This window comes from Triticum urartu, chromosome 6 (assembly GCF_003073215.2).
Source record: "Triticum urartu cultivar G1812 chromosome 6, Tu2.1, whole genome shotgun sequence".
NCBI classification, from domain to species: Eukaryota; Viridiplantae; Streptophyta; class Magnoliopsida; order Poales; family Poaceae; genus Triticum; species Triticum urartu.
In genome coordinates this window covers 36,072,801-36,086,047 of record NC_053027.1, presented here as the reverse complement: position 1 = coordinate 36,086,047, position 13,247 = coordinate 36,072,801, and positions in this window count along the sequence as shown.

Here is a 13,247-nt window from a genome sequence, read left to right as displayed (position 1 = left end):
AGTGTAAACTGGATGGTACACTTAAAATTCACTGGAGTGCAAATATATTATATAGCGGATTATTTGATTTCTGTCTAGCATTTCACACCAGCTAGCAATTACGGGTGCATCATTCAAGAGGCCGCACGGATATTGGATATATATTAAGACAGTATTTTTCTTGTAGCTGTGGCGGCGGGCACAGTCGCGCCGTAAGAAAAAGGAAAAGGCGTGCCGCTTGTAAGACTTCACGGCTGATCAGCAGTAACTGCCTAGTAGCACAATATATTCGACCAGAACATCAGATGGGAGCCACGCCAAAACTTGCGCATCAGAGACTATTCCCGTGTCCTCGAACAATTGACGACACCCCATCAGTATTAATATAGTGTTGGTGCCGCCTCCTCTCAGCGCCGCTTATCTGCTTCCTATCCTCTCAACTCTCTCTTGAGTTTATATCTACTCTCAAGAACACACAATGGAGAAGAGTTAGGCATGCAGACTCAGCTGGCATGCAGACTAAAAATGCTCAGTCCACGGCCTACTTTGTAGCTAGTCCACTAACTAACTCACAGAATACTACTCCCTCCGTTCCAAAATAGAGATGACTTAACTTTGTACAAAGTTAGTATAAGTTAGGTCATCTATTTTGGAACGGAGGGAGTACCTAGCTCTACCGATCAGCTTTGCATGATGCACGTGATCACAACTTAACATGCACACCCTGCCGCAGCTTGAACTAAATGCATGACTCAACAAAAACAAATAATCTAAACTAGCGCTAACAACAAGATTAGTTCTGACATATAGAACTGGACCGGATTTTCTCTGAAATATAGCCTAGAATGATACAGTGTCATTCTCTAGACGAACGTGGAACATACCATTGGGTAGGGCTTTGGTAACTAAATCTTGAAAGTTACTTTTGCTTCTCTCGGGTCTTTTTTCTCTCCTATTTTTTACTGTCATGTTTTTTCCTCCTATTTTTTGATTTTTATTTTCAAAATAGGAAGGGCAAGATAGAATTCTAGCACTATAGGGAGGGCTATTACCATAACATAAGACACCTCCCCCAAATTTTTTTTTGCCGGAAATAGAAAGATTTCATTACTCAAGGCAGCTTTTCAGCCATACACAAATTTACGACTTCGTTTGTGCCCGTACCAAACCAAATGGCGGTACGGGGTGTGCTCGGCCCGTAAGCCGTGAGACTATGATTAACTTTATTTTGAGTACGTCTAATATGCGTAATTGAAATCTTCCATGGGTTCTCAGAAATCAGTAACTGAATGTCACACACAAGAGTCCTGTATGGAGAGCGGTACCCATGACTCGTATTTAGCATCAAGACTGCCTGAGCGCAGTCGAACTCGACCGTAATGGGTAATCCGGTCCGATGAAGAGCAAGATCAAGGCCTTCTCTGCACGCCATGAGCTCTGCCTCTAGTCCGTCATCACATGTGGTGATCTGCCTGCATGCATGCAGTAAAGATAATAGAACCGGTGTCGCCACGTAGCACCATTCCACCGCCAGCCGCCGTTGTTTCATTGATGTAGCTCCCATCTATATTTAATTTGGTCCAGCCATGGGCGGGCGGCGAACGGGGCATGTCCAGTCGCTGATCCTTGGCCTGTTGCATGTCGCTGCTGCTCTTGCTAGCAAGTACGTGCACCACCATTTTACCGTTCTCAATATTCCCCGATGGAAGCTGGTGAATGTACAAGAGCGATAATCCTAGACCTGCGTACCTTTACGAAACGTTTTATGTAACCTTTCCAATAACTCCCCCCCCCCCCCCCCCCCCCCCCCCCCCCCGATTTTCAGGTGGGTGGGGCCCCTTCCTCCCCCTTCTCCAATCACAATTGTCCATGTAGCAGGTTATGTAAAACACGTAAAATTCTTTACATGGATGTAGCATTACTCGCACAAGAGCGAGTATATATACCCATGTAGGAAACGACGTGATGCTTCCGTCGGAGGGGCTGACTTGCCATGCATGAGTTCGTTCCGGACGTACCACACGCGCCACATAGTCATCAGGGCCACCATACGAATATTGTCCGAGAGCGGCTCAAGCAGTGTAAAGAGCCACTCCGGCCCGGTACTGCGGACATCATCAATCTCTGGCAACGGCCAGTCCGAGGCCATGGCACGCCAGAGGTTCTTCGCGAGGGGGCACCTACACATTGCATGGAAATTGTCCTCTCATTCGACACCACAATGGGACACACGTCAGTATGTTCGAGGTGGCGTTAAAATTTATTTTCCCAAGTGGCCAGAGAATTGGAGACAAGCCTCCATGCAAAAACGTGTACCTTCGGGGGAGTAAGGCACCTCCATATGATCTTCCAGATGGCGCGATGATCATCCGGTGCTCTGCTTGTGGCGGTTGCCGATGGACGCTGGCGCTCGTCCATGGCTAAGCGATAGACGGATCGGACGGTGAAGATACCGTTCTTCTCCGGCGCCCAGGTGATGATGTCATCAGTGATACGTGGCGATGTGCGAATGCTGGTGATGGTGTCAACATCCACCGGGAGGAAATGGCGTCGAAGAAGGTCCAGACGCCATGCGCTAGACTCGTCCAAGAGCTCCGCCACTCTCCTGAGGCGGCAAGTACCTTGCTGTGAGATGGGCTGGCGCATCGGCTCCCTAGGCAGCAAGGGGTCTAGCCAAATTCTGATTTTTTTCCCATCCCCGAGACGCCACATGATGCCTTTCTTCAGCAACTCGAGGCCATACTGAATGGCCTGCCAAGTGGGGGAAGCGTTCCCCGAGAACCCCGCGTCTTTGAGGCGGCCATCCGGATAATAACAAGCCTTTAGTACCTTTGCACACAAGCTATTAGAATTAGTGAGCAAACGCCACGCCTGTCGTGCAAGAAGGGTTTGGTTGAAGAGACGGAAGTCCCTAAAACCCAGACCACCCTTCGTTTTATGTGCCAAGATTTTCGGACAAGCCATCCAATGAGTTTTCCACTTGCCTTCAGAGGAACCCCATCAGAAATTCCGAACCATCCTGTTCAGATCACCACGCGCTGACGTTGGTAGTTTAAATACACCCATGATATAGGTCGGGATGGCCTGTGCAACAACTTTTATCATAGTTTCCTTGCCAGCAAAAGAAAGGGTGTCACCCCAAGCAATGATTCTTTTCAGGAGCCTCGACTGCAAATTCTGAAATTTACCTCGTGACATACGGCCATCAGGCGTAGGCAGCCCCAAATATTTCTCTTCAAAAGATTTTTTTTATTTTTTTTCGAAAAGGTGGCGTACCCCCAGTCTCTGCAATTTCTCTTCAAAAGTTGTCAAGTTAACTTTTAGAATTATACGGACTCTCACCTGTACGTCCATGGTACAAGATTTGCCAAACAAAACGATGCACTTACCACTTAGACGGATTGATATACCTCCCCCAATTCTGTTCCGACATATCAGAAGAGGAACACGTACGGGCGTTACAAATGTGCCATCTGATGGCGACTCCGGTTGTGACTCCGGACTAAGTAGTTAGCTAGGCCGCAAAATGAGACCACCGGCCACTCGCGATACGACTAAAATATTTGGACGATGGTCCGTGTCCCAGCGTGTCCCAGTCTAGCTCCACTGCATGGATGGATGGATGGTTGGCCAAGAACGAAGGGCAATATCAGCCGCAGCAGGGCTCGCCACACAGACTAGGCGCCAAATATGTCGGTATCAACAACGTACGTGCTCTAGCTAAGCCATGCATATTTTTCACACATATCTAGAGCGACCGCGCCAAGGTATATATATACACACATATCGCACATTTTCTGATTAACGTGATTTCTTATAACGAGTGTAGAATTAATTAAACCCATTAAGCATCAGGAGAAGGGTGACCATCTAGCTATGCCACGTGACGCAAGCTGTTTGCCAACGGTGAGAAAGCTTTTAGAAAAAATAGATGAAGGTGAGGATTTTTTTCTGAGATGTTTTTTAATATGTAGGCGAGGATCCCATGTATTTTTTAAATGAAAACGTATGCACAACTTTCTCTCAAGAGATGCTACAGGGTGGCGCCCCAACCACAAGTATAGATAACAGATGGGTAGACGCTCCATAACTAAGCATCATAGTCCATATTAAACTAGATTCCACTTACTTGGAGCTAAAATGAGCTATACTAAAGTTAATAATACACCAATCCCAGACGAAGTCGAGGTTGATCACCGACAGCTTGTCAGAGCCTGACGCCCTTGCTTCGTGGATGCCTTGCCATGGCACCAAGGCATCGCCCTAGTCGTTGACATCGAGCTAGTCGAAGAGAGTGTCACACAGTCGCGCCGCCTCGATTAATAACCATCGGTCCGCCTCCGCCTCGTGTTCTCGGTGATGGACCCTGCAAGCTGGAACCACCTCCGGGTCAGTGGCAAGCCGGCCGGGCAACATCCTCCGTAATTTGGGCGTCCATATTTCGGTGCTCCTCCTCCTCGAGCAACGCTCGCTCATACTCTTGTTTCTCCTCCATCGCAATATGGCCGCCAGCGTGTCCTCCTCCTAGGATTCCTCTGCTATGGCGCTGCCAGCTGTGCCTCCTGGCACTCGTTGTCCGAATCGTCTTCCGAGGAAGAAAAATCGATAGGATGACATCTGCCGTGGAGAGACCCCACCACACTCCCCACAAAGGCAGTGAGCCATGGTGATTATAGCGGCGACAGCCAAGGTTTTTAATTTCGTAAACAAAAAAAAGGCTCATTGAAATATGCAAAATTTCAGAAAAATCAATATTTGGATTTTAAATTTCATTGCATTTTAGCCTAATTTAAATTTAGTTTGGATCTGACTCAAAATTATGGGATTAAAAATAGATCAGATCTTAATATGATTTTTTTAGAAATTGCATTGATTTTTTTTACCCTGGCAGTAGCGACGGCGATTCGGGGCATTGGCGCTGGCGAGTTGGGGAGAAATGTGGGAACCGGGGAAGGGTTAGGGTTTGGGTAGGGCACTGGAGTGATTTTATAACAAGGAGGAGGGGTTAATTGGACGGCTTGCCGCTGGTTGAGCTATTTCTCCAGTGAGTGAAGCCGAGAGGAGATTTGAGGAGAATGGATGTACATTATTAAAAAAGGATAAATTTGAGGGCAAGCTTCTCAAATTTAAGCAGAAAAGGGGTTTTTTGGGTTACGCGAGCGGAACCATACAGGTCGTCATCGTCTTCACGTCCCCTGATTCTATTTTTCATGGCAGCACATTGGCATGTATACACGTGGCTGAATTACAAGCACTTGGCAGCCGACATCATACAGCACGTCGCCACCCCATCGTCACTTGGGACGCAAATACACGGTTGACGACGGTCAGCCATCAGGGAAACGCTCTTCCCGTGTGGTCCGGGCTAGTGAAAGAAGATACCGAGCAACCAATAGAAGGGGAGAAGCTGCTTATCTTCACTCCGTGTTCTATTTCAAACCTGCAATCCCTAGTTCCTACAAGATGGAGAGATATATAGCCCAGCATGAAGATGCCACATGTATTGCCAAGGACGAGAAAATATCAGATGGATCCGGATTTGTGGTGCAACGTGCACTAAGGCAAGCTAAAATATCAGTAAAAGTTGTGAAAATATCAAAACTGGAGAAACAGCCAAGGATGGAGATGCCATATAGCTTACCAAGGGAAAAAAAATATCATGTGCATCTGGGTTTTGTGGTACAACCAGTTGTATCCCGCTAGAAAATCAATTAAAAAGATTTATAAAAAATCTGACATATTGTGCTAGTGACATAAAGGCAATACAATCAATATAGAGTGTGTAAATTCCAAATTTGTCGCACAGCTCAAGAAAGAAAACTGACCATTGTCAGCGTCCATAGATTTAAATTCATGGCTGATCTGAACAATAATGTTTTGGTACTAGAACAAGCTGGTTTTTTATTCTGTTGCTATTTCAGATTTTTTTAGAAACAAAATACACATGCAAACGCTCACACCACACACACACACACACACACATCCATATGAAAACACACATACAACCCTACCCTATGACCACATTCGAGAGACTAAGCCGGCATATCTTAAGATCGATGAAGTCGTCATAGGCACCATGTAGTCCACATCCACACCATACCACTAGACGAATAGCGACGAAGAGAGTCAAATAAATCCAAAAATATGAGAGCACTCATGTCAAGTCTAGAACTTAAACCCGGATGGGCTGCTTCCACCACAAAGAACTCGACCATCTAATCTAGGCTCAGATTTAATTTTGAATTATATGACATGTGGGCGTGGTGTATAAATGTCATACCATGTTTTTCTTTTCCAGAAAATTGTATAACTACTATAAGTTGCCTTTTAAGATTTGGTGTACTAGATACCACAAGCCCGCCACAAACCATATCCAAGTGCTATCCCTTCCACTTTGGCCGCTACATCGATATCTTGGGCCATAGAGAAGGGGATACCGTTGTCTTGTTTGGTGCATTCGTCAGTCCTTCCCATAACTAAACTTAGTTATTTGGATGGTGGCGGTGAGATAGCGGTGGTGCCTCTCTGTCCAAATAAATGAGTCCACCCTTCTCCATATCCATTTCAACATGGAGTTGCTGGAGGTGGGGGTCAGGTGGACTCATCATGGTTTCTCCACCCTCATGTACTTCGGTCTAGAATAGCGGGGTGATGCTGGCACACGCCCTCGAAAAATGGTGGCCTCACATGGTTTTGGATTCGGCGAAATTAAGATCGGGTCTTCTCTTTATGATGCAACCACATGGAAGCGGCATGACAAGATCAGTTTGAATTCCTATCTCATATAGTAGTTGACCATCGATTTTCTGCTCCCACCTCTCACAGTGAGCTCCAACCATGGCTACAAAAGCCTTTTTTTCAAAGTATACCAGATTATACCGCGTCTGGCTTCACAAGGAATGATGTGAAAACACTGAGACTAAGCCTGGCTTGGCCCTACACAAAACACATGAGCATTGTATTTTTTATTTAATTTAATTATTCCTACGACTTAGAAATAATCTATTCTAAATAAAATACTACTTTTTTAGCCATTTCAGTATTTATTTTTTGTTTTCGGGCTAGACTTCAGGTGGAAAAGTAGAGCTTCAGCCCGCCAGAAGCCAGGCTTCATGCCTATGCTGCCCATGCTTAGGTCTAGTGCCGAAGGGCTGGTCTTATGGATCGAGGCGTCGAGTTACTTAAGGTCTCTGCAGTTCATAATAACAAACTTGACAATCAAACAGATTCTTCCGTGACGTCGACGGCAAGGACCTTGTTTCATTTTTTTGCAAAACGTAGTACAAACGTAGACTTTCACATATACGTACATAGATTGAGCCCTATGAACGCAGAAATGCACACCCATTTGCTGTCAATGGGCACGTCGCTCACAACTAAAAGAATAAAGCCGTTAGATTTAAGAATAAATCCAAGAAAGTGCGAGCAGCTATGTCAAGTCTTGGACTTGAATCTGACTGGGTAAGTTCTGCCACAAAGAACCTAATCGACTTGTGTTTGCTCTTTGTTTCTAGTTTATCACTATGTCTACCACCATTCTACTTTGTACTTACAAGCTTTCGTCGACTATCTACGTGAGTGTATCCTTTTTCACGAAAGTTTTTCACTCTGTGGTGCAGTAATCAGCTCCGATATGACTCTGCAGCCAGTTTCCAGGATGGTTGGCCACGGAAAGAACTGCACAGTGAACCACATACTGTCCAGACAAGAATATATCTTAGGTAGCGACTCTAGTTGAGGCCAAACGATACTTTCCACACATAGGTAGCTAGTCGCCTAGTCAGATGCTTCAGGCATGATCACCATACATGTATACATCACTATACTTTTCACACACCGTTTGTCATCTTTGTACATGAAGAGGACCGTCGCATGACATGCTAAATGTAGGAGATTCTAGCTAGAACGTAGAAACATCATCGGATGTCACGGAGTACTACATTTGTAGTTTCCCGGAAATATCGCTTGGGGACCAGCTAGCTAGAAAACATCCACCTGGGCAATATTTCAGGCACTCTTTCAAAAACTCCTTTCCTATGATTGTGTCCTTCGTAATATATACATGTTTCAGAAACGGAGGCTGGCAAAATTTCTTTGACTACCCATGTGCTCAGAGTTTATTAAGTTATGTCTATCACCTTAATAAAGGAGATTATTGCATTTGTCACCTGGAATATTTAGCTGCCCCCGAATGACTTCTTCTTCAAGGGATTGGTCCTGGACAAAAAAACTTTCGTTCCCTCCAGCCCCTCCCGCGTCACCTTCAAATGGCGACGAGGAGGGAACCCTAGCGCGCCGCCATTGTTCTCCTCTCCTCCTCCCTCCATTTCCCTCGCTGTTGCTAGAGGGCTCCGTAGGGAAAAGCTCGGCAGGAGCCGGCGGTGGAGGGGCTGCTCCTTCCCCTCGCATGCGGGGGGCAATGCGGGGTGGCTTTTGTGGATCAGCACGTGGAGCATGCCCTGGTTGCTGTGGCACAGTGACGCACAGGCGCGGAGGTGATGCAAAGGTGTGGCGTCTGGGTGTTGGGCGGCGCAGCCGGTGCCGGGGCATGTTGGTGGTGGCGTTGGCGATAGTGCGGGCTTCGTCCTGATCTGCGGTGTGGCAGCCATTGGCGATGAGGGCTGCGGCGCACGCTGCTAGCCCGTGGCTGTTTCTATGCCTTCGGCATTGGTGGCCAGCGACGGCAGTGGTCTTGGGCCCGCACTTGTTCAGATCTGGGATATGAGGGCTCGCGGACGCGCCCGGTCGATCCGCCATGTAGAACGCGACTCACCCTGTACCACTTCCTCTCTTTCTTTTTTTTCATTTTTTCATTTCCCTTTATTCATCTTCAGCAATCATGTGCAAGTGACCGGATATATGAGGAAGAAAATGAGAAGTGTGGTTGCATAAATAAATAAATAGGGGCTCAAAACGGAAACACCCGGCATAGACATACCGGGCACGTCCGCAGACGTTTAGGGGGCTAGATTTGGTAAATCAGGCGGTAGATACTCTTACACACCGATGATGCTCTTTTGTCAATTATCCTCTTTATTAAAAGTAATAATTCACCTCATGTTTCCCAAATAAAACGAATTAACCAGGTGCTCCTCCAATAATAGTTTGGCATCAGACGACAAATTTGAGTGTGTTGATCTATTTTTATTTTTTGTGAGGAAGGTCTAGGTACACTAGCATTGCCAGTACCAGGCGTGTACACACATGCTACATGTTTGGGTAATTCTTTTTATTTGACCGCTCTGTTAGTAGCTGGCTAGTAGCATTTACGGTTCAGATGAAACCGACCGGCCTAGATGGGGTCAAATTAACCTTTTTATATATTTAAAAAATATATTCACTAGTTTTCTACCCTATTCAAAAGACCATTCTACGTACCTACCTACATTCTACAACAATATGCTACCTATCTATTCAATATGCTACCTATCTATTCTATTCATAAAAGCTCCATTCTACCTATATTTTCTACTTTATTCTATTCAAAATACCTACATTTTGTTCATATAACTTATATGTTCTATTTTATTCAAAATAACATAGATGGGGGAGGGAGGAAGGGAGGAGGGAGGAAGGGAGGGAGGGGGGCAGGAGAGAGGGAGGGAGGAGAGAGGGAGGAGGCCGAGATGGCGACAGATGGAGGGGGGAGGGGGGAGGGAGGAGGAGGATGGAGCAGGGGCGGCGGATGGAGGTGGGGCAACGGCTGGAGGAGAAGGGAGGAGGGCCGCCGGAGAAAGGAGAGAGGAGGGCGACGAGAGGAGGAGGAGGGCGGCGAGAGGGAGGGGAGAGGAGAGTGGAGAGGAAGGGAGGGAGGCAGATACCTTGGGGGCGACGGCGGGCGACGGCGCGCGACGGAGAGAAATCGAACGAGTGAGAGTGTGAGGGGAGAGTGAGGACACGGGGTGTGAATATGGTGCCTGTAGTAGTAGCGCTGTTTCGTAACCAACGCTACTGCTAAGCTCCATAGCAGTAGCGTGTTAAGTAAACCAGCGCTACTGCTATGATCAATAGCAGTAGCGCTTTTAGACAACCAGCGCTACTACTAAGTCTAAGCATGTAAAAAAGCATTGGTCATCAATGATCTTTTTGTGTAGAATCTAAATTGTCGGTATGAATCCTACACATAGAGTGCAATGAAGACCATGTGGTTGTGATAGTTTGAGAAGCACTATATTTAAGGTGGTAAACACTCTGTTCGAGGAGCGAGGTGGGACTAAACTTTAGTCATAGGAGGGGATTAGATTTAGTAGTAGCGCTGGTTGGGAGAAAGCGCTATTGCTAAGTACAATCGCAGTAGCGCTTGTTCTATATGAGCGCTACTAGGATACCTAGCCTACCGGCACCAGTCTGGCAATTATAGTAGTAGCGTGTTTTATAACTACAGCGCTATTGCTATGTGCATAGTAGCAGCGCTCTGTCTACCCAAGCGCTACTGCTAAGTTGTAGGGGCGTGGCCTTTTAAAAAAGCGCTAATGCTAAGCTCCTGTGTATAAGGTTTCCCTAATAGTGAGATTTTCTATAAATTTCCTGTAAAGCAAATTCATTGCACCAACTCCTTCTAAACAAAAATCGTTAGCATTGCCTACATCTATGGAATAGAATAATAATATGTGGGCTTGGTGATTGAAAACTGAATGCTCAAAAAGGTTGAACAAAATATTATTTTTTGGATGTTGATAGTGATTAGAGGTAGCCTGGCCCACTCCTTAGAGGCTTACTACATTGCAAGCAAAATAAATAAAATTAGAGACAAGCATATGAAACCCACGTTGGAGGCAGGTTTAGAGGTACAACCTGCATCCTCGAATCCTTCTCAAAGAGTCCGCGGACACCCCCGGTCCATGAAAAAAGCGACCCAACCGGATCCATCATCATACAATCACGTCTGGATTGTCCGCGAACTATCATATTAAGGATAAATGTAGGGAGGATATAAGGGCTCGCGGACGCGCCCGGTCGGTCCGCTATGTAGGACGCGACTCACCCCGTACCACTTTCTCTCTTTATTTTTTTCATTCTTTTATTTCCCTCTCTTCATCTTGGCAATCACGTGCAAGTGATCGGATATATGAGAAAGAAAATGAGAAGTGTGATTACATAAATAAACAAATATGGGCTCAAAACGGAAACGCCCGGCATAGACGTGCCGGGCGCGTTCACAGGCGTTTAGGGGGCTAGATTTGCTAAATCAGGCGATAGATACTCTTACACACCCATGATGCTCCTTTGTCAATTATTCTCTTTATTAAAAGTAATAATTCACCTCATGTTTCCCAAATAAAACGAATTAACCAGGTGCTCCACCAATAATAGTTTGGCAGCACACGACAAATTTGAGTGTGTTGATCTATTTTTATTTTTTGTGAGGAAGGTGTAGGTACACTCGCATTGCCAGTACTAAGCGTGTACACACATGCTACAGGTTTGGGGAATTCTTTTTATTTGACCGCTCTGTTAGCAGCTGGCTAGTAGCATTCACGGTTCAGATGAAACCGACCGCCCTAGATGGGGTCAAATTAAGTTCCCCTAGGGCATCTCCAATGCCGACCCCAAAATTATAGTATTCATTATGGACTGGTCCGAACCATTTCATGAATAGTGATATGGAAGCAGGCAATCCAACCGTGTCCATATACATTTTAAATCGAATTTCAAAAAACCGGACGAATTACATACAAATTGAATGATTTTCATATAAGGCGGACAAAAAATTACATTTCCAACATATTTCTATTAAACTATAGTGGACTAGGCTCTTTTTGCCTAGTCTAAATGATTGCGGGCCGCGACGGCACCCGTTTCCCGCAACATGTCTTCCCCAGGTTTAGCAGTAAGCTCACTGGCTGGCTCGACGGGAGGGAAAGCTCGACGGGAGGGAACCCTGGAAGTGGAGCTTCAGCGGGAGGGAAAGAATAGTAGTTGCCTTCTCGAAGCTTCGGCAAGCTCTTCGACTGTGAGGCCTGACAACGTCTGCCTAGGACCCAATGTTGGGGATCGTAGCAGAAATTCAAAATTTTCTACGCATCACCAAGATCAATCTATGGAGTAATCTAGCAACGAGGGGAAGGAGAGTGCATCTACATACCCTTGTAGATCGCTAAGCGGAAGCGTTCAAGTGAATGGGGTTGATGGAGTCGTACTCGTCGTGATCCAAATCACCGATGATCCTAGTGCCGAACGGACAGCACCTCCGTGTTCAACACACGTACAGCCCGGTGACGTCTCCTACGCCTTGATTCAGCAAGGGGGGAAGGAGAGGTTGGGGAAGACTCCATCCAGCAGCAGCACGACGGTGTGGTGGTGGTGGAAGAGCGTGGTACTCCAGCAGGGCTTCGCCAAGCACCGCAAGAGACGAGGAGGGAGAGGGGTAGGGCTGCGCCAAGAAGGAGATGTTCTCGTGTGTATGGCAACCCAAAACCTCAAATATATATAGGGGAGGGGAGGGGCTGCGCCCCCACCTAGGTTTCCACCCCTAGGGGTGGCGGCCAGCCCTAAATCCCATCTAGGGGGGCGGCCAAGGGGGGAGAGAGGGGGGCACACCACTAGGTGGGCCTTAGGCCCATCTGAGCCTAGGGTTTCCCCTTTTTCCCTTCTCTCTTCGCCTTGGGCCCTGATGGGGGGGCGCACCAGCCCACCTGGGGCTGGTCCCCTCTCACACTTGGCCCACGCAACCCTCTAGGGCAGGTAGCCCCACCTGGTGGACCCCCGGGACCCTCCCGGTGGTCCCGGTACGTTACCGATAGCACCTGAAACCTTTCCGGTGACCAAAACAGGACTTCCCATATATAAATCTTTACCTCCGAACCATTCCGGAACTCCTCGTGATGTCCGGGATCTCATCCAGGACTCCGAACAACATTCAGTAACCACGTATATCTATTCCCTATAACCCTAGCGTCATCGAACCTTAAGTGTGTAGACCCTACGGGTTCGGGAGTCATGCAGACATGACCGAGACAACTCTCCGGTCAATAACCAACAACGCGATCTAGATACCCATGTTGGCTCCCACATGCTCCACGACGATCTCACCGGATGAACCACGATGTCAAGGACTTAATCAATCCCGTATACAATTCCCTTTGTCCAGCGGTATTGTACTTGCCCGAGATTCGATCGTCGGTACCCGATACCTTGTTCAATCTCGTTACCGGCAAGTCTCTTTACTCGTTCCGTAACACATCATCCCGTGATCAACTCCTTGATCTCATTGTGCACATTATGATGATGTCCTACCGAGTGGGCCCAGAGATACCTCTCCGTTACAC